At 40.2% G+C, this 20,667-nt stretch overlaps 1 long non-coding RNA gene across 1 annotated transcript; it reads left to right on the top strand.

Moving 5' to 3' along the window:
• The first annotated feature begins 16,717 nt into the window (after nt 1-16,717).
• On the top strand, nt 16,718-20,276 carry LOC132872647 (uncharacterized). The gene is made up of 3 exons (XR_009651466.1): nt 16,718-16,871; nt 19,608-19,933; nt 20,151-20,276. It is a non-coding gene; the product is annotated as an uncharacterized LOC132872647 (long non-coding RNA).
• The last annotated feature ends 391 nt before the right edge of the window (nt 20,277-20,667 follow it).

Genomic DNA, 20,667 nt, shown 5'->3' with positions numbered 1-20,667 from the left:
GAACATCTGTGAAACAGCCATTTTCTCATCAGTCTTTCTAAACAAGGTGGAGCAAGTCATGTTACCAAGCAACAGGAAAGCGCAAACATCTGAAGACTTTCCTGTGGTGGAAAACCTCCAGACGGTTAAAAGTGATATTGGATAAATTTATAATTAATTCACAAAAAAGAGAATGTCAGTAATTCATGTTTGTGAATGTGAAAGTGCAGCTACAGTGGTGCTTGAAAGTTTGTGAACCCTTTAGAATTTTCTATATTTCTGCATAAATATGACCGAAAACATCATCAGATTTTCACACAAGTCCTAAAAGTAGATAAAGAGAACCCAGTTAAACAAATGAGACAAAAATATTATACTTGGTCATTTATTTATTGAGGAAAATGATCCAATATTACATATCTGTGAGTGGCAAAAGTATGTGAACTTTGCTTTCAGTATCTGGTGTGACCCCCTTGTGCAGCAATAACTGCAACTAAACGTTTGCGGTAACTGTTGATCAGTCATCCACACTGGCTTGGAGGAATTTTAGCCCATTCCTCCGTACAGAACAGCTTCAACTCTGGGATGTTGGTGGGTTTCCTCACATGAACTGCTCGCTTCAGGTCCTTCCACAACATTTCGATTGGATTAAGGTCAGGACTTTGACTTGGCCATTCCAAAACATTCACTTTATTCTTCTTTAACCATTCTTTGCTAGAACGACTTGTGTGCTTAGGGTCATTGTCTTGCTGCATGACCCACCTTCTCTTGAGATTCAGTTCATGGACAGATGTCCTGATATTTTCCTTTAGAATTCGCTGGTATAATTCAGAATTCATTGTTCCATCAATGATGGCAAGCCGTCCTGGCCCAGATGCAGCAAAACAGGCCCAAACCATGATACTACCACCACCACCACCATGTTTTATAGATGGGATAAGGTTCTTATGCTGGAATGCAGCGTTTTCCTTTCTCCAAACATAACACTTCTCATTTAAACCAAAAAGTTTCATTTTGGTCTCATCTGTCCACAAAACATTTTTCCAATAGCCTTCTGGCTTGTCCACCTGATCTTTAGCAAACTGCAGACAAGCAGCAATGTTCTTTTTGGAGAGCAGTGGCTTTCTCCTTGCAACCCTGCCATGCACACCATTGTTGTTCAGTGTTCTCCTGATGGTGGACTCATGAACATTATCATTAGCCAATATGAGAGAGGCCTTCAGTTGCTTAGAAGTTACCCTGGGGTCCTTTGTGACCTGGCCAACTATTACACGCCTTGCTCTTGGAGTGATCTTTGTTGGTCGACCACTCCTGGGGAGGGTAACAATGGTCTTGAATTTCCACCATTTGTACACAATCTGTCTGACTGTGGATTGATGGAGTCCAAACTCTTTAGAGATGGTTTTGTAAACTTTTCCAGCCTGATGAGCATCAACACTGCTTTTTCTGAGGTCCTCAGAAATCTCCTTTGTTCGTGCCATGATACACTTCCACAAACATGTGTTGTGAAGATCAGACTTTGATAGATCCCTGTTCTTTAAATAAAACAGGGTGCCCACTCACACCTGATTGTCATCCCATTGATTGAGAACACCTGACTCTAATTTCACCTTCAAATTAACTGCTAATCCTAGAGGTTTACATACTTTTGCCACTCACAGGTATGTAATATTGGATCATTTTCCTCAATAAATAAATGACCAAGTCTAATATTTTTGTCTCATTTGTTTAACTGGGTTCTCTTTATCTACTTTTAGGACTTGTGTGAAAATCTGATGATGTTTTCGGTCATATTTATGCAGAAATATAGAAAATTCTAAAGGGTTCACAAACTTTCAAGCACCACTGTACAATATTGAAGCGCAACATCAAAAATCCTTTTGTTGAAAACGTCTGTCCATAAAATATTTCCGTGCCAGGACAAGAACCTAGTAATAAACACGCAACAGTACCGAACGTGAGCGTGACCTTTCTGAGCTCGCTACATCCACTATTCCTAAAGTAAGAGCGGAAAATTGATATTGAAAGGTTGCACGAATGTTGTAATGCTCATGACAACTGAAGACAGAATTTTCTGGCTCTGAACTTTCTCCTTCTCAGAGTGCTCTCACAGCCTGTGAAACTCTTTACAGTTGGGAAGCAAAGGTCAGCTACAGCACACTAGCATTTGTTTTTGCTTCAGTGTGGATGGAAAAGAACTTCAACTGCTTTTCCTTTAATCTTGCACAAAATGAGTAAAGCTGTATCAAACTATCCGGCTCGATTTAGTGATCTTGGAACAAATAATACACAAATAGAAAGTCCAAAGTCTGCTTTTAGTTTTGGTTCTCACTTTGCACTATGAATAGCCATTTTAGAAAGATGCCATAGGATTCCAATTCAGATGAATTAGCACTCCTAAGAAACCCAGATTTTACAAGTGAGAATTAGAAATTGGAGGTGTGTTGAAATGCATCTGTTACGACACAGACCATTGTTTATAAACAGAGATGGAAAGTCATATTAGCAATTATACATACAGGCCACTTTTTCCATGGAATAAAAACACGTGTTCTGTATTCCATTCTAATGAGTTTATTGATGCCATGCAATATTGTCATCATATCGCTTATCCTCTGTGTATTATCCCACTGTACCCAATGGAGAATGAGCATGCAGTATTGTTACAATATTGCACGTTGTCAAGACAACACGACGTCACACATCAGAGCTCATGTGAAGATCCAGTGACAAAACTTTTCTGCTGCGCATGCACAGAATCATTTCTTTGTCTGGCAGGAAAGAGAGAAGACGAGGCTAATCCAATGCTAGAATTAAGCACTAAATAAATGAACTAAAAACAGAAGATGCACTGAACACCTGAAAGACTACCAAAACTTCATTATATATTCTTCACGAGTATTTACAAGAAAAAAACATACCAACAGACATCGAAAAACTGGAAAAGAGACATGTCGGAGATGTAAAACTTCTGTGCTAGTGAGTAACTGTGACAGTTTGGACACAAGCATGACCACGAGGTTTGCTTCCTTAAAAGTGGAAGATTTAGAGAGAATTTTGAAAGAAAAAGATGCGCTGAATACTTGAAAGGCTACCAAAACTTCATTAGATATTCTTCACGCATATTTACAAGAGAAAAACATACCAACGGACATCAAAAAACTGGAAAAGAGAGCAATAGCAGAAATATTGTCAAAGTTCTACTTGGAAGTGAGGAAAAGTGACGGAGACGTTTACAGGAGGGCTTCACTCATGGACTTCATTCAGCAAAGCCCTTTTGTTTTGAAGAACTGCAATGTAACAATTAACCACGACCAAAAGTAACTTAACTTGAACTGCCTACCTGGATATAGCTTGTATATAAGTTGGGTTGTTATTCAGGCTTTTTGGACTTGTACCATTTTTATTGTTAGAACTTTGACTTTGTACATTGGGTTAATAGAACACTGAATTACATTTGATCACAATCAGCATTCAACATTGGTAAGTTACACCCCTGTTCTTAACTTTTTGTAAACTCTATAATTGTTCCATCAAATGTGTATGTATAATAATAATAATAATAATAATAATAATAATAATAATATTAATAATAAATACAAGAAGGAGAGCGCCTGTCTGCTCATTGACATGTCTGTCCCCACAGAAAGGAACACCTCTTTGAAGACAACAGAAAAACTATCAAAGACATAGAGATAGAAATAGAGAGAATGTGGGGCATGAAAGCAACAACAATTCCGGTGGTCATTGGTGCCCTTGGGCTTGTCAGAAAGGGAATTGAAAAACACACCAACAAGATCCCTGGGAACATCAGAATTGAAGAGCTTCAGAAGATCATTCTCCTTGGAACTGCTCACATACTCAGGAGGACTCTATCCATCAAGTAATTCACCAGACTTATGACTGCCTCAGGTTCAAGGGATGAACTCGGCACCATTAGAGAAAAGAGCAGTACTTTCAGGATAAAGACAATAATAATAATAATAATATTGGCTGGAATATATCTGATAGACCACTCAACGCCAGCCAATATTATTTAATTATTATTTTTGAGATGCAAATTTTATTCAGACATTTCAAATTCTAGCACAAGCAACAAAACTATCCATCCATCCATTATCTGTAGCCACTTATCCTGTTCTACGGGGTCGCAGGCTGTCCTATCCCAGCTGACTATGGGCGCGAGACAGGGTACACCCTGGACAAGTTGCCAGGTCATCGCAGGGCTGACAGTAACAATACTAGTTTTATATATATTCCTCATTTATCTTGTACAGCAATATCAGCAGTATGTACCATAACAAGCTGTTGTTCTCGACCAAAATGGTGTTAACAAGTAACTTACAATACTTTCGGTAATTTGGTGTATTATGTCACAGGCACTACAAGTACAAAGCCATGAAACACAAGTCGGAGATGTAAAACTTCTGTGCTATTGACTGTGACAATTTGTAAACAAACATGGCCGCAAGGTTTGCTTTGTTAAAAGTGCAAGATTTTGAGAGACTTTTGGCTGCCAGATCACTCCATTGTGTGTAGTTGTTGATGTTGATTTTAAAAGAAACTAAGTAAATTACACAGGGGGAAAATAAATAAATAAATAATAATAATAATAATAATAATTATTATTATTATTATTATTATTATTATTATTATTAATATTCCGCTTGACTACGCTAGCATTGGCCTTTGCTAACTACACCGGCTGGAAGGTAACTGGACTGCCGTGCTAATAGCACCGAGTCGCTGGTAAGCTTATGTTGGCCTTTGAAAATGCTGATATGAAGAGAATGTGTATGTATAATAATAATAATATTGGCTGGCTTTTTTCGTGGTATATCAGAGATATTCCATTCAGCTACTCGTCTTCGACTCGTTCAGTATCATGCTAGCTGAATGGAATATATCTGATAGACCACAAAAAAAGCCAGCTAATATTATTTAAATACGTTACGTAGCTAATTTGCCTAGCAATCTACCTACCTAAGTAAGCCTACATTATATTATCTGACAGCTAATGTTTAGGAAAACTAGATGGCATATTTCTACCTAACTTATTTCACCTGTAATAGACTAATAGTGTAAATAAGTATGACAGGTTGTCCTTTTAATAAATAAATAAATAAATAAATAACTGTAATCGTTGCTATGGTACAAGACATTTAAAGATGTCACAATTATGGGAAAATATCCAATTTTGGATTTTGCGTCTGGACATTATACACCACCCTGTCACTAACTTATTAAGAAAAAACGCATAGTGCTCTTCACCATGGGAACCACAATGCAATTTGATGTTTAATCTTATCCTCGATGCAATTTGATGTCTGTATCCATTCCATCCAATCAGGAGCCACACCCAGTTACACTCATTTCATGTAAACCTGCAACTCTATGCATTCTTTGTAGATAGAATTCGACAATATATAATATAATAGGATAATATTGTGTGTATATACAGTATAGTGTACATAAAGTCAAACATTCACCATAAGTGACACCTTTTTCACACATCCGAGACTTCATAAGCGTTGCGTAAATATTTTATCAAGCAGTAGTTAAGAATTTATGTGAGGCTCATGTTAAAACCCAAGAGATGAAGCTTTTATGTGATATTGCTTTGCCTTTACATGAAAAAGAAATAAGTCACCATGGGTCGAGTGTTTCAGATGATATCTTTGAACTGTTCTTTTTTCTGCAACAGAATGATTGTACAACATACAGCTTTAATAGAAAAAAATCCTGAATTTGGTGCACAAGTTAATGGGTTTTCTGAAATCAATGCAAAGTCAAAATTTTACATACAGAACACCTTACAATTGATTGGTTAACTGACCTTTAGCAGGTTTCAGCTTGACCTATGCTTTTGGTTGCCATCAACAAGCTTCTGGCATAATTCTGGTTGGATATTTAATCAAATTCTAGCAAGAAGAGTGGTTAAATTCACACATTTCCAGGCACAGACCCAACTTTTAAGCATAGTTCAATAGGGTAGAGATTAAGACTTGTTTTAAGATTACTGTTAGCCTGCTTTATCCTCCACAACCAGCTTTGTTGTGTGTTTGGAGACACTCTCCTGTTAGAACATGCAGTCATGTCCAACTTTCAACTGTCTGGCTGATGGTTTGAGGTTATGCTGAAGAATTCTGAGGTTCTTCATTATTCCATCCACTTACACGAGCAGCAAAACATCCCCAGAGCATGATGCTACCACCACCGTGCTTAACAGTTGGTATAGTGTTCCTCTGTACCTCTGGTCATTGTGGCCAAACAACTCAATCATTGTCTCATCTGACCATAAAACTTTCCTCCAAAAGCCTTTTTCTTTGTCCCTGTGTCAGCTACAAACTTTAGTTGAGCTTGAAGGTGTTGATTTTGGAGCAGGGGCTTGTTTCTTGGACACCAGCCTCTCAGTCCTTGGCGATGTATAACTTGCTTAACTGTAGACAGTGGCAGTGGCATTCCAGCAGCTTCCAGTTCATGGCATGCCTGTTCCTTGGTGGTTCCTGGGTTGTTCCTGACCATCTGAACCAATTTCCTCTCAGTTGAGGGGGCAGTTTGGGTTTTCTTCCAAATGTGTGCATCCAACTGTTGTATTTAAAGGTTATTTGTAGGCACTGTTTAAAAAAAAAAAGGTGTGATTGAAAAAAAGGTAACTGAAGAAGAAGAAAAAGAAGAAGAAGAAGAAGATTGTGTTTTAGAATGAAAGAAAGAAGAGAAACAGTAAAATAGGCAAATAACAGCAGTGGCAAAAAATAGCAAAAATATGGAAATGATAAAATAATAACAATAATTGAAAAATATACCTAGAATTATAAGTACCTTATGAGGGGGGGAAGAAAGTAAAACAAATAAAGAAACAAAAGTTAATCAAAAATAAAATATTAAAAATGTAAATAGAAAAAAGTGATAAATAATAGCAGTGAGAAAAAGAAAGGAAAAATAATAGTAATAATAAGTGTGTATAAAAATGCAATTTCAGTAATATAAAAGTAATGTAAAATTTGTGTAATATTTGTAATAATGGTCCAGTTATTATGCTCAGAAGCAAACATTGTGAACCACTATCCATGGATTATGATGTGCTCTAGAACTTCATCTCAATGCATTTCCGTATGATTCAAGTACAGTAATTAATTTCCGGGGGGAAAAAAAATCAAGACAAGTACCTGCTGAGCTGGCGCAAGTGAAACTGAACACTTTGAATGCATTTTGGCTGCAGGATTTAAACCACAACCAACTGAGCCTGGGTATCCAATTTAGACAATATATTTTAATCCAATTCTGCTTCCTTTGTTGCAGGCACTGGAGCAGTGCTGGAGCACTGAGGATGATACTGACTGCATGTATTGTTTGTTGAATATGCAGGCAGTTGCTTGCCAATTTAGCTGAGGACTAAATTGGGTTAAGAATTCCACTGTGTGGCTAAATCTGTACCTGAAGCCACTGACTGTATACTGCTTATCCACCATCTTCTCCTGTGAACACACAAGGACCGGCATCCTAATCTGTGATCTTGGGGGTTGAAATCATAGCTGGAACCTTAATCATTGAGACACCATTGATACAGTGAGTGGCATTCAGTGTGTTCTCTGATTTCCAGTCTTGCAGGATAGTTTTCTTGGCAAAGGGTGATGTAGTGAGATGTACTCTGTTGCTTTTCTGTGTGATACTGTATATTACAACCCCGATTCCAAAAAAATTGGGACACTGTGTAAGATGAAAATAAAAACATAATATTTGCAAATCTTGGAAACCCAATATTTAATTGAAAATAGTACAAAAACAACATGGCGCGTGTTGAAACTGAGAAATTTTATTGTTTTTCTGAGAAATATATGCTCATTGTGAATTTGATGCCAGCAACATGTGTGAAAAAAGTTGGGACGGGGCAACAAAAGACTTTCCAGTTGTGTAATGTTAAAAAAACTAATTTGGTTAATTGGCAACAGGTCAGTAACATGATTGGGTATAAATAAAAAGAGCATCCCAGAGAGGCGGAGTCTCTCAGAAGTAAAGATAGGGAGGAGTTCACCGATCTGTGAAAGACTGCATGGGCAAACAGTGCAACAATTTAAGAATAATGTTCCTCAATGTAAAATCGCAAAGAATTTGGGGATCACATCATTTATGGTCCATAATATCATTAAAAGATTCAGAGAATCTGGAGAAATCTCTGTATGCAAGAGACAAGGCTGAAAACTGACATTGGATGCCTGTGATCTTCAGGCCCTCAGGAGACACTGCATTAAAAACAGACACGTGTCTGGAGTGGAAATCACTGTATGGGCTCAGGAACACTTCAGAAAACCATCGTCTGTGAAAACAGTTCATTACTGCATCCACAAATGCGAGTTAAAAACAGATATAAACAATATCCAGAAACACCGCCACCTTCTCTGGGCCTGAGCTCTTTTATGATGGACTGAGGCAAAGTGGAAAACTGTCCTGAGGTCTGACGAATCAAAAGTAGAAATTCTTTTTAGAAATCATGGACACCATGTCCTCCAAGCTAAAGAGGAGATGGACCATCCGGCTTGTTGTCAGTGCACAATTCAAAAGCCAGCATCTGTGATGGTATGAGGGGGCATTAGTGCACATGACATGGGTAGCTTGTACATATGGGAAGGCATCATTAATACTGAATGATATATACATGTTTCAGAGCAATATGCTGCCATCCAGACAAAAAATATTTTTCAGGGAAGGCCTTTCAGCAAGACAATGCCAAACCGCTTTCTGCACATATACCGCTACTGCATGGCTCCATAGTAAGAGTCCAGGTGCTAAACTGGCCTGCCTGCAGTCCAGACCTGTCTCCCATTTAAAACATTTGGCACATTATGAAGTGCAAAATATGACAAACGAGACCCCAAACTGTTGAGCAACTGAAATTGTATATCAGGCAAGAATGGGACAATATTTATCTTTCAGAACTACAGCAATTGGTCTCCTCAGTTCCCAAAGTTTACAGAGTGTTGTTAAAAGCAGAGGTGATGCAACACAATGGTAAACATGCCCCTGTCCCAACTTTTTTGAAACGTGTTGCTGACATCGAATTTAAAATGATCATATAGTTCAAAAAAGAAAAATTTCAGTTTCAACATCTTATGTTGTCTTTGTGCTATTTCCAATGAAATATAGGGTTTCCACAATTTGCAGATATTTGTATCTTGTTTTTATTTTTTACATTTTACACAGCAGCCCTACTTTTTTGGAATCGGGGTTGTGCAACACTTTTCATCGAGGTTCCCCAGAAAGGATGGTAATGTACACCCCATACCCTATTATGGCTTTGAATATCCAATCTGGTTCCTGTTTCTGTGCCACCTACACCACAAGAGCTGGTGGAACCCCAGTCCACGGGATGGACGTTTTACACAGGCGCAGATAGAGGGTGGGACGGGTGGGATTCGTCCCAACCAGATTTAAATTCACCTCGTTTGGCCCCCCCCACTTATAGGGAGGAAAAAACGTCTATGCTGTCTTTCTTTGCATAAGGCAAACCTCACGGAAAAATCAAAAGACTAATTACCATTCAGTTTATTGAGATGCACAGCAGTGCATACATGGTTGCAACAACTCACATAAAACAAAACAAAGACTGATATTCGGTTGGTTGAGCTGCGCAGACTGCACAGGTTGCGAGCTCGAGCTTGGTTGCTATGGTTACCCACAACAAGTTTGACAGGCATATCGGGGACAGCTCCTAGTTCAGGACCCCAACACGGCATGATGAAGGGTGCCAAACCGAAAAGGCAGAAAACGATTGCATTGTTTTTTCAAAAAACAATGACTGTAAGTAAACTGTGCCTTACTTTATCATATCACCTTGCAATTTTTTGATAGTCTGTTCAGAGTAATGTCATAGTGAAAGTAAAATCGTACGGAGTAGAGATGCCTTTCTGGTAGCCTCCTTCTTTTGGTGGTAGCCTGTAGATACAGTGCTCAGAAGGCAGTTTTAATGTTTAATCTGGCGTTCCTTGCCATAATTTCAGCGAGCATATCGTTTCATAAGGAAACTTTGCGAAGAGTTGTTGACTGACTGCCGCTCACGCAACACACAGGCATAGTTAGAAAGTCAACACATGTTGACAACACATGTTGGGGGTGGGGGTGGGGTTGGTTTGCTGGCAGCTTTGTCCCCCCCAGTTCAAAAAACGTATCTGCGCCCCTGACGTTTTATGGGTATGTTTTATGCTGTCTTGGCTCATGGTTCTGTCACATGAGTGACAGAACCATGCTCCTGGTGGACACTCAGCAGCATGGTCTGTATGACCCCAAACAGTTCTGCACTGTCCAGAAGCTTGCTTTCCTGTCGTACCTGTATAAGGACTCCCCAGAAAATTTGGGGGGGCCGAGGTGGTGGGAGGAGGAGTTTGACCGAAGTCGCATCTATTTTTTGCCTGATATTTTAAATTTTGACATTGAAAAAAATTCATGAAGTCATTGCTACTACTGTATGTACTACTGTGCATGTTTCGCTGATTGTCTTATTCCTAGTTAATTTTGCTACAGTATTAAATAAGAATCTAGGATTATTTTTGTTATCTTCTATGAGAGTGGAGAGATACGCTGATCAAGCAGCACTAAGAACTCTTCTATACTTCAGGAGGCTCTCCATGTTGTTTAGAATGCCTCCAGTTTCATTTGATGTCATATACATCCTAATTTTCGAGCGGTCTGTTTTAAGGTGCACATATGATCGTGATACAAAGGTGTTAGTTTTTTTCTCTCTAATTATTTTTTTTTAAGTGGAGCTACATTATCTAGAGGGCGGCACGGTGGTGTAGTGGTTAGTGCTGTCGCCTCACAGCAAGAAGGTCCAGGTTCGAGCCCCGTGGCCGGCGAGGGCCTTTCTGTGCGGAGTTTGCATGTTCTCCCCATGTCCACGTGGGTTTCCTCCGGGTGCTCTGGTTTCCCCCACAGTCCAAAGACATGCAGGTTAGGTTAACTGGTGACTCTAAATTGACCGTAGGTGTGAATGGTTGTCTATGTGTCAGCCCTGTGATGACCTGGCGACTTCTCCAGGGTGTACCCCGCCTTTTGCCCATAGTCAGCTGGGATAGGCTCCAGCTTGCCTGCAACCCTGTAGAACAGGATAAAGCGGCTAGAGATAATGAGATGAGATAAGACATTATTCTAGAGCAGTGTTTCTCAACCACTGGGCCGTGGCCCATTAGTGGGCGGTGAAGCGCCATCTTGTGGCCCACAACATTTTTTTTTCAAATTGAAGCTAATTTTGATTTGTAGTAGGGTACAATTGCTGGGTTGCATCTGACGTCACATCTTCCCTGGATGGATTATCAATGAAAACGAGGCATTTTGGTGGCGATGCATGGTGATGTACAGGTGAGCTAAAAGTTGGGGTCACAGCACACAAACTCTTGACTGTCATGCCTTTGCACACTTCAGTCTGGCACAGCTCGAGCGTCCGTGCTCACTCACGGAGCGCATTGTGTGCACTCTTGGGATCCAGTTGTTATGGGAAACACCTGATACTGATTTGAGCACAATCAGCACGCACAGATACAGACGCTGTTTTCATAGAGGCTTTGTGAAGTATCATCACTATCACTGTTACATTTGTTTCTAGCCATGTTTATAATGCTGCTTAGGGTAGTATCTCACTGGGCTGAGACAGCCTGCGACTAGTTGGCGACACAACAATTGCGATAAAATATGCGAATTAGCGACAATTTTCACTTGGAATCACACTGAATTGATATTCGCATATTTTATTGCAATTGTTGTGTCTCCAACTAGTTGCAGGTTGTCGCAGTCTAGTGAGATACTACCCATACACTCGCACTTCCTGTCTCACGGAAACTGACTTGAGAAGGGTTCGTGACGGCTTTGCAACACCAGCGACGCATTTACGGCTATTTTGAGAGAAATTTTGTCGCACGAATTTTTTGAACATGTTCAAAATTTCAGCGACGAAGGCGCGACACTTTGCGACTCATGCGAGAAAATTGAGAAGCCCCGCGAATGTTTCAAGACACTTTTGAAACTCTCTCGCGAATGAGGTTCGCAATTTGTCACAACCTGTCGCAGCCCAGCGAGATACTGGCTTTAAGTACTCTGCTTTATGATTCTGCTTTCTGTTTTGCTTTTGTAAATATCATGCCTGCTAATAAACACTCTTCCTGCACTTAGATCCGTATACCGCCGTCTATCTTGTAGTGTCCTGATCCCCAGATCTTGAACCCAGCCACATATAAAAAGTTATTCTTCTCCATGCTCTTCAAGGTTTTCATCTGTGTGTCTGTGTAGAATGATGTCTGCAGTACCAGGTCATTTGAGATGTCGGAGAACTCAATGGCTGGATAATTTTCAAACTCGTAGGAAAAATCCTTCTTTGTTAGCATGTAAGGATCTAATCCCATTGAGTGGTTTCTATATCCACTTCTTTTGCATGTACTTCTTGGTTTTAATAACTTGCTTGTTTTCTGAACACAAAAATGGCAATAAATTCTTGTGTTAATGGACCAGACTCCACTTTTGGATCATTAATCCCTTTTGAATGAGAATGCCCTGCATGCATGGTTTCATGTTGGCTTCTGGCACATCCATTTCTTCTCCGTGCTCTCACGGAAAGCGGTCGCATTTCTCTGCCTCTCCCTTCCCTTATCTTCCCTGCTTCTGCTGTCTCGTCTGTCTATTGTCTATACTTTTGAGAGACTATCTCCGCACTGCTCTCCAAACTAAAAATCATGGAATTGATAAACTGGTCTCTTCACACAATTGACACAATTTTCTCGATGAGAAGCCTGGGTTTGGGGGAACAGGCCTGTCCTGCCGGAACATTCGCAGCTGGCTACATGATGGATGCGTGGGAGAGGTGGCGGGTCGTGTGCCTGGCGGTTCTTTCTGTGGAGGACATTGAAGACATCTACCTATTCAGAACCATGATTACAGGACTTTTGCTGATTAGATTAGGCATTGCCCTGGTTTATCGAGGAAATCAGAAGACAGTGACAGCTGTCCAAAGCCCCATGAAGCTGCCCGACATGATCAAAGCGGTGGGCAGAGCTGTTGGCACTCAGACTGTGGCTATTCAGAACTTGAACCGCAACATGGATAACATCATGGAGAAGCTTTTGGTTTGCAAAGGAAAATGGATCGATTCGGCAACCAGAATGGACAAACAGAGTAGTCGTGTAAAAGAATGCGTCTACTCGCCCCAAGACCAAACAATTCCAATCTTATCTGCTTTCCGCTCCCTCAGCCAGCACTGGCCTTGGCCAAGGCCGTTGCTGGGACAACAACTCCCCCTGAAGATCACTGCAGTCAGACTCTCTTGTATTCCTTCCCCCACTTCCCACGGTCGCCGCTTTTACCCCCAGTGTGATAAGTGGGTAAGCGCCGTCTTCAGCTGCAGGACCAGACTGCTTGTTTGCGCTGGGTTGCCTATACCTCTGCCCTCCCCCCTTACCCCTCAAGTCCCGAGTTTTCATGTTGTAAAGTGTACTGTGTTATTTTGTGCTTATGTACTGAGGTGTTTTTTTTTCATGTTCCCACACTGTACTCCCCACAGGAGCATAGCATGGGGGTTGCTTTTTTCTCCTCCCCTCCCCTCATGTTACTCTGTATTTTTCATCCCTGTCTTCCTGTCTTGTCTACTCCCCCTGTGTCAATTGTATGTATGTATATGTACGGACAGGTTGACGGCTAATTTCGCTGGTACTTGTGACTAAGTGACAATAAAGGGTTCATTCATACAGTTTTAAATACAATACCTACAATTAAAAACAGTTAATTTTTATTGCATTTATTTAGTTCCTGGGCCTCCGCCTATAACAGGGAGTGATGTTGCATCCCATTAATACACTTTACAATAGATTATTAGATTCGAATAGAATAGATGCACCAAAATAATTGGGAATCTTTTTATTTTAATGGGCCCTGACTCATTACAAGTATGAATAGGTGGGTCTTAAAGCAGAAAAGATTGAAAACCCCTGATCTAGAGTATAGCAGAACACTGGCTGTAAGCATTCAGTTGTCTGATAAAGTTCTGTGGGGTAGCTGATGTGAATGTACGTTTGAAGCAGTAGCATGGTAAGGTTCATATCCTATTATAAGACACATGAGATAAGATAATGATCTGAGGTAGCTTCAGACTGTAGAAATGTGACTATATTTTCTATATTTCATATGAAAGTTGGTATTAGACCAAGAGTGTGACCACCACATGGCCTGTGATGTCCTGATTAACCCCAAACTGAATCAAGAATTGACATGAACACTGTTCTCAGAGGGTCTTCCATGTTATCAAAATGAATATTAAAGTCTCCAAGAATTAATGCTTTGTCTAAAGAAACAACCAGGTTTGAGATTGTATTTTATTTTATGTTAATTGCATTACTAAAACAAGCTTTCTGAATATTTCTACACCTTTGTTTAGCTCAAGAAATAGACACAGTTTCAGTATGGTGGAACCTGAGTGACGGCACGGTGCAGCAAGCCGATGGTCAGTTTAGCCTATTTGTCTGCTCCCTGGCTTTGGCTCTGGATTGTCACACATTAACTTGGTCTGTTCTGAGACTGTGCACTATGCTGCAAGAAATAAGAGCTGCAAGAAATAAGAGCACCACTTCCTGAGTGGGATGGGTACCGTCCCGCCCTAACAGATCTGTCTTGCCCTCAAAAACTCCTCCAATTATGAATAAAGGCCACACTTTTTAGCTCATCTGGCCATAAGGCCAATGAGGTATCGCCATGGTATGGCATTTGTCGTCCACAATTCAGTTAAATAGTATCTCCTCCATCAATTCTCTACAGATTTCCATTCCAATTGTTTTGTTTGAAAGAACTCATCACTCCACGCAAAACTTGGTCATTGTTTTGTCAAATTTTTTGCTAACGAGTTGCTAATTAGGCCAAATGAATGACTTTTCCAGGCCTCTAACTAGAATATATCTCCTCTCTCATTTCTCATCAGATTTCAGTTCTAATCAATGTTTTTGGTCGATTATCCCTCGAGGAACAAAACTCGGTCGCTTGTTTGTTGATTTTCCTGTTGTAAACAATTTGTTTACAACTTTGTTTATTTTCATTTACATCATATCTCCTCCCTCAGTCCTCAATGGATTTCAGTTCTGATTGCTTCGTTTGAAAGAACTCGTCATTCTGCACAAAACTTGATCATTGTGTTGTCAATTTTTTGCTAATGAACTGCTAATTATTTCACCTTAATGAATTGTGGGACTTCTCATTAGAATTGTATCTCCTCTCGCAGTTCTCACCCGATTTCAGTTCTGATCAATGTTTTGGGTAGATCTTCCCTCGGGGAACAAAACTTGGTCATTTGTTGATTTTCTTTTTGTAAACAATTTGTTTACAACTTTGTTTACAACTTTGTTCTCAATGGATTTCAGTTCTGATCATTTTATTTGAAAGAACTAGACTTTCTGCACAAAACTTGGTCAATGTAATTTTTTTGCGAACAAATTAGTCATTGGGTCAACTTCACAAATTTTCTTCTGACTTCATGCTGGGTGGCACGGTGGTGTAGTGGTTAGCACTGTTGTCTCATGGCAAGAAGGTTCTGGGTTCGAGCCCAACAGCCGGCAGGGGCCTTTCTGTGTGGAGTTTGCATGTTCTCCCCGTGCATGCGTGGGTTTCCTCCGGGTGTTCCGGTTTCCCCCACAGTTCATAGACATGCAGTTAGGTTAACATGGGGCGGCCTTGGGCTGAGGTGCCCTTGAGCAAGGTATCTAACCCCTGACTGCTCCCCGGGCGCTGTAGTATGGCTGCCCACTGCTCTGGGTGCGTGTGTTCACTGCTTCAGATGGGTTAAATGCAGAGAATGAATCTCACTGTGCTTGAAGTGTGCATGTGACAAATAAAGGTTTCTTCTTCTTCTTGACTAGAATTGTATCTCCTTTCTCATTTATCATGCAAATTCAGTTCTGATTGATCGATATTTTGGGTCGATCTTCCCTCGGGGAACAAAATTTAGTCCTTTGTTGATTTTCCTGTTGTAAGCAGTTTGTCGTGGAGGTTGGGCCTCTCTCACATTGTCACATTTCAGTTCTGTTTGATGTTTTGGTTGCCATGGTTGTTTTGATGGTAGGCCAGATGAGCTATTTCCTTGACATTCTGGTATTTTTTTTTTACAAACACCACCTGGACATCCAGCAGTTCAAAAACCATGACTTGCTGGAAGTTACATCACCATGCCACATTAATAAAAAATAATTAATTTATTGCCATAATAGTATGACTTTCTCTTAAGAATACTTACTTCATATGAATCACAACATTTGAGACAGAGACAGCATTTACAATCTCACAGTACGAGAGCTGTTTTTTTTTTTTTAAATTCAATTCCAAAGTCGCACAGCTTAGAGTGAAGAGCACTTTTGTTGAATATTAAAATGTCTCAAGAAACGTAAATCACTAAAATCTTCCTGCAAAGTTATAGCAACTTTCTCTCAAAGGAGAACCGCAGACACGCAATCGACTTCCTGTAATCTATAAATCATATACATAATAAAGCAACCGTGCTTTTGATTATCACAGAAAGGCGAGGATAGATGAAATTGTAAAATATGCCAAAGAGAAAGATAGAGCATGTCTCTTGGATGATAGAGATCATTTGCTATTTTGAGAATGAGATGCATTCTAAGAAGTCCATTTCTCAGGAAAAATAATAAAAAAAACACATTTTGAAAATGGATCACTCTGAGATGTCATCTAAAAGCGACATCATTTTGAAAGTTGGTCTCAGTGGAGGTGCTTCTGGATTTCACTGACAGGATGGTCTGACCAGAAGTGTTTTATTTGATGAATTATGAATGTTTTAGCTATTATTTAAAAAAAAATTAATTACCCGGTACACGGCTGAAATCTATTCCGAGTTTGATGAAAGATGCAAAATACAGGTAAGTGCTCAAATTGTGCCCATTGCTCTGAGAGTTACAGTACATGCTACATGTGTACAGTATGTGAGGTGAAGTTTAACTAAAACAGATGCAAGTCTCATATAAGGACAATTCTGACCTTGAACAACACTTGAATATCTCTGATGTAACCACAATACGATATTTCAATGCTATGGAGCCTCTGATGTGGCATGTGGGAAAATAAGGTGTGGCGATGTTTGTGATAGAAAGACCATGAGACACCAAAGACATGGTCATAAATTGTGTAACTTGAGCTCTTGATGCATTGTTGGAATGAATGTCTCATTTCATATGTAGCATCTAGTTAGTTATTTGTTGGCGAAAAAAGTCTACGCTTTCAAGCCTCATAGGTTAACTCTATTTAATCTGCAGTGCCTTGCAAAAGTATTCCTCCCGCTTGGTGTTTGTCCTGTTTTGTTGCACTACAAGCTGGGATTAAAGTGGATTTTTGGAGGGTGAGCACCATTTGATTTACACAACATGCCTACCACTTTAAAGGGGCACATTGTTGTTTTATTGTGACACAAACAATAATTAAGATGGAAAAAAAACAAAATCTGGAGTATTCACCCCCTTTCGTATGAAACCCTTAAATAAGAGCTGGTCCAACCAATTCACTTCATGATTCATATAATTAGTTGATTAAGAGCCACCTGTGTGCAATCCAAAGTGTCACATGATCTGTCACATGATGTCTGTATAAATCAACCTGTTCTGGAAGGACCCTGACTCTGCAACACTACTAAGCAAGCAACATGAAACCCAAGGAGCCTCCAAACAGGTCAGAGACAAACTTGTGGAGAAGTATAGATCGGGGTTGGGTCATAAAAAATATCTCAAATTTTGAATATCCCAGGGAGCACCATTAAATCCATTATAGCAAAATGGAAAACATGGCACCACTACAAACCTGACAAGAGAAGGCCGCCCAGCAAAACTCACAGACTGGGCAAAGAGGACATTAATCAGAGATGCAACACAGACACCAAAGATAACACTGAAGGAGCTGCAAAGATCCACAGCGGAGATGGGAGTATCTGTCTATAGGACCACTTTAAGCCGTACACTCCACAGAGCAGGGCTTTATGGAAGAGTGGCCAGAAAAGTCATTGCTTAAAAAAACATGTTTGGAGTTTGCCCAACAGCATGTGGCAGACTCCCTAAACACATGGAAGAAGATTCTCTGGTCAAATAAGATAAAAAATTGAACTTTTTGGCCATCATGAGAAATGCCATGTGTGGCACAAACCCAACACCCTGAGAACACCATTCCTACAATGAAGCATGGTGGTGGCAGCATCATGCTGTGGGGATGTTTTTCATCTGCAGGGACAGGAAAGCTGGTCAGGACTGAAGGAAAGATGTATGGTACTAAATACAGGGCAATTCTGAGGAAAACCTGTTTGAGTCGGCCAGAGGTTTGAGACTGGGATGAAGGTTCACAGTCCAGCAGGACAATGACCCTAAACATACTGCTAAAGCTACACTGGATTGTTTTAAAGGGAAATATTTAAATGTCTTGGAATGGCCTAGTCAAAGGCCAGACCTCACTCCAATTGAGAATCTGTGGCATAACTTGAAGATTGCTGTACACCAACACAACCCATCTAACTTGAAGGACTTGGAGCAGCTTTGCCTTGAGGAATGGGCAAAAATCCCAGTGGCTAGATGTGCTAAGCTAATCGAGACATACCCCAAAAGACTTGCAACTGTAATTGCAGCAAAAGGTGGCTCTATAAAGTATTGACGTGGGGGGGTGAATACCTATGCACACTACAGATTTCTGTTTTTTCACCTTAATAATTGCTTGTATCACAATAAAACAACAACGTGCACCTTTTAAAGTGGTAGGCATGTTGTGTAAATCAAATGGTGCTAACCCTCCAAAAAATCCATTTTAATTCCAGCTTGTAATGCAACAAAACAGGACAAACACTAAGGGGGATGAATATTTTTGCAAGGCACTGCATCCACATTCACTGGATATGAGCAATTGCATGCTCTGATTGGTTACTCAACTACTAGGATATCAGCTCATATACCGTGAGTGGAGAAAAACAAAATGGTGGCGCGCATTACGTCAGATATATCACTTTATCAAGTATTTAAAAGAAATAGAAACAGCTAAAAGAATATAGTGCCCCCACCAATATCGCTTGTTCCACACTCCAGCCCAGTTGGTGGCGCCAAACCACTAAAAACCCTAAAGAAGAAGAAGAAAATGGTGGAGCGTGTTGCTGAACCAACTGAGGATGAAATAAAAACTCTACTCAAAAACAGTACACCAAAAAATACAAAAAAAAGCAACAAAATATGTAATAAAAGTATTTGATGGTAAGAATGTATTTTTTTTATTTTCAAGAATTATTATTATTATTATTATTATAGCACTTTTCAGAAATTGCCCGTCATTTTGCCAGTTTGTTCACATTCTAAGCGGAAATGATTTTGTCGGACGTTTTGTATCAAGTTTTTATTTATTGACTTTGCAAAAAATAAAAATGCTCAGTTTCTCAAAATCCAGTGAATGTGGATAGAATAAAACAGTTATTCCACTCAATCTCATCGTACATGGCTTATAGCGGCTATCAGTTCACGTACAACTCAATTTCGTGGAATAACTGTTAAATATCCATGTCACAACTCCAGTATGCCTTTATTCATCAATCCAACACTGAAGTATAACGTATCAACCATTTAATTCACCTGTTACAGTAATTCCCAATTGTGGCAGCAGGGGCGTGGTCAAGCGTCGGTCTGTGACCGGAGGGCGGAGTCAGGGAAGGTAAGTGGCAGAATCACTACACCTGATGTCAGTTAACCTGTGTTTGTGTGTCTTCCCAGCGACCATATAAGGAGAGAGAGAGCAGAGGAAGTGAGCTCTCTCCCCAACCAGACGGCTGATGTGCGTGTGTCTGAGTGTCTGGGAGAGTGAAACGCTGAAAAGTGTTGCAATAAAGAGTTTTTGGAAAACTCAGTTCTGGCCTGCCGAACTTCTGTGGTCCACCTACCCGCGCAAAGTTTTACACCAATAATTAAAGGTAAACTGCCTTTCAGATTTTTCAAGTGTAGGTCATAAGAAGAATTTTCCCGACACCCAGTTATTTTTGTTTAGTGGACCGAAAGCTACTGAATTTGAAACACAGACTTCTGATTTTATTCGTTGTTTTTTTTTAAATAGAATGATTAATTAATTTATCTCCATGTGACCCTAAATTCTCTGCTATTTTTTCCTGCTTCACCATGACCCAATTCAAGATACTACGTCATGGTGGGCTTTCCCTGTTCACGCAAGGCATTGTGGGATACAAATTTGAAACAGAAGAGAAAAATGGAGGATGTGAATGTGCGAATGAAACGTGAAAAACCGACTACAGTAACGGAAAGAAAGCGAGAAGAAAAGACGTTATGTTATGTACGAAGGAAAGGAAACGCAGGACCAAACTAATAAATATCGGCGCTCAGCGAGCACCTCGGTGTGATCAGCTGTTCGTTTAGCAACAGAATGATGGAACTGTCAGTGCACGCTCAAAGGGAAACCTGCGCATGCGCACACGCGCGCACACACACAGACTTCCTCTGTCTGCTTGACTGCGCGAAGCGAGCGATTTCATGCACATTATTATACAACGTGTTTTCTTTCTCTCTCTCTCTCTCCCCCCCCCCAATCTGTCCCTCTGAGTTACATGTTGGTCCTGGGATTGAGATGCTGGCCTCTTCTGCCCCTCGGACCTGCTTGATCCATCCTGGTGCCCTGTGTCTGGTCGGAGTTTTA

Source organism: Neoarius graeffei, chromosome 24, assembly GCF_027579695.1.
Source record: "Neoarius graeffei isolate fNeoGra1 chromosome 24, fNeoGra1.pri, whole genome shotgun sequence".
NCBI classification, from domain to species: Eukaryota; Metazoa; Chordata; class Actinopteri; order Siluriformes; family Ariidae; genus Neoarius; species Neoarius graeffei.
The sequence above is the reverse complement of the archived record's forward strand: the minus strand, read 5'-3'. Positions and strand labels throughout refer to the sequence as shown.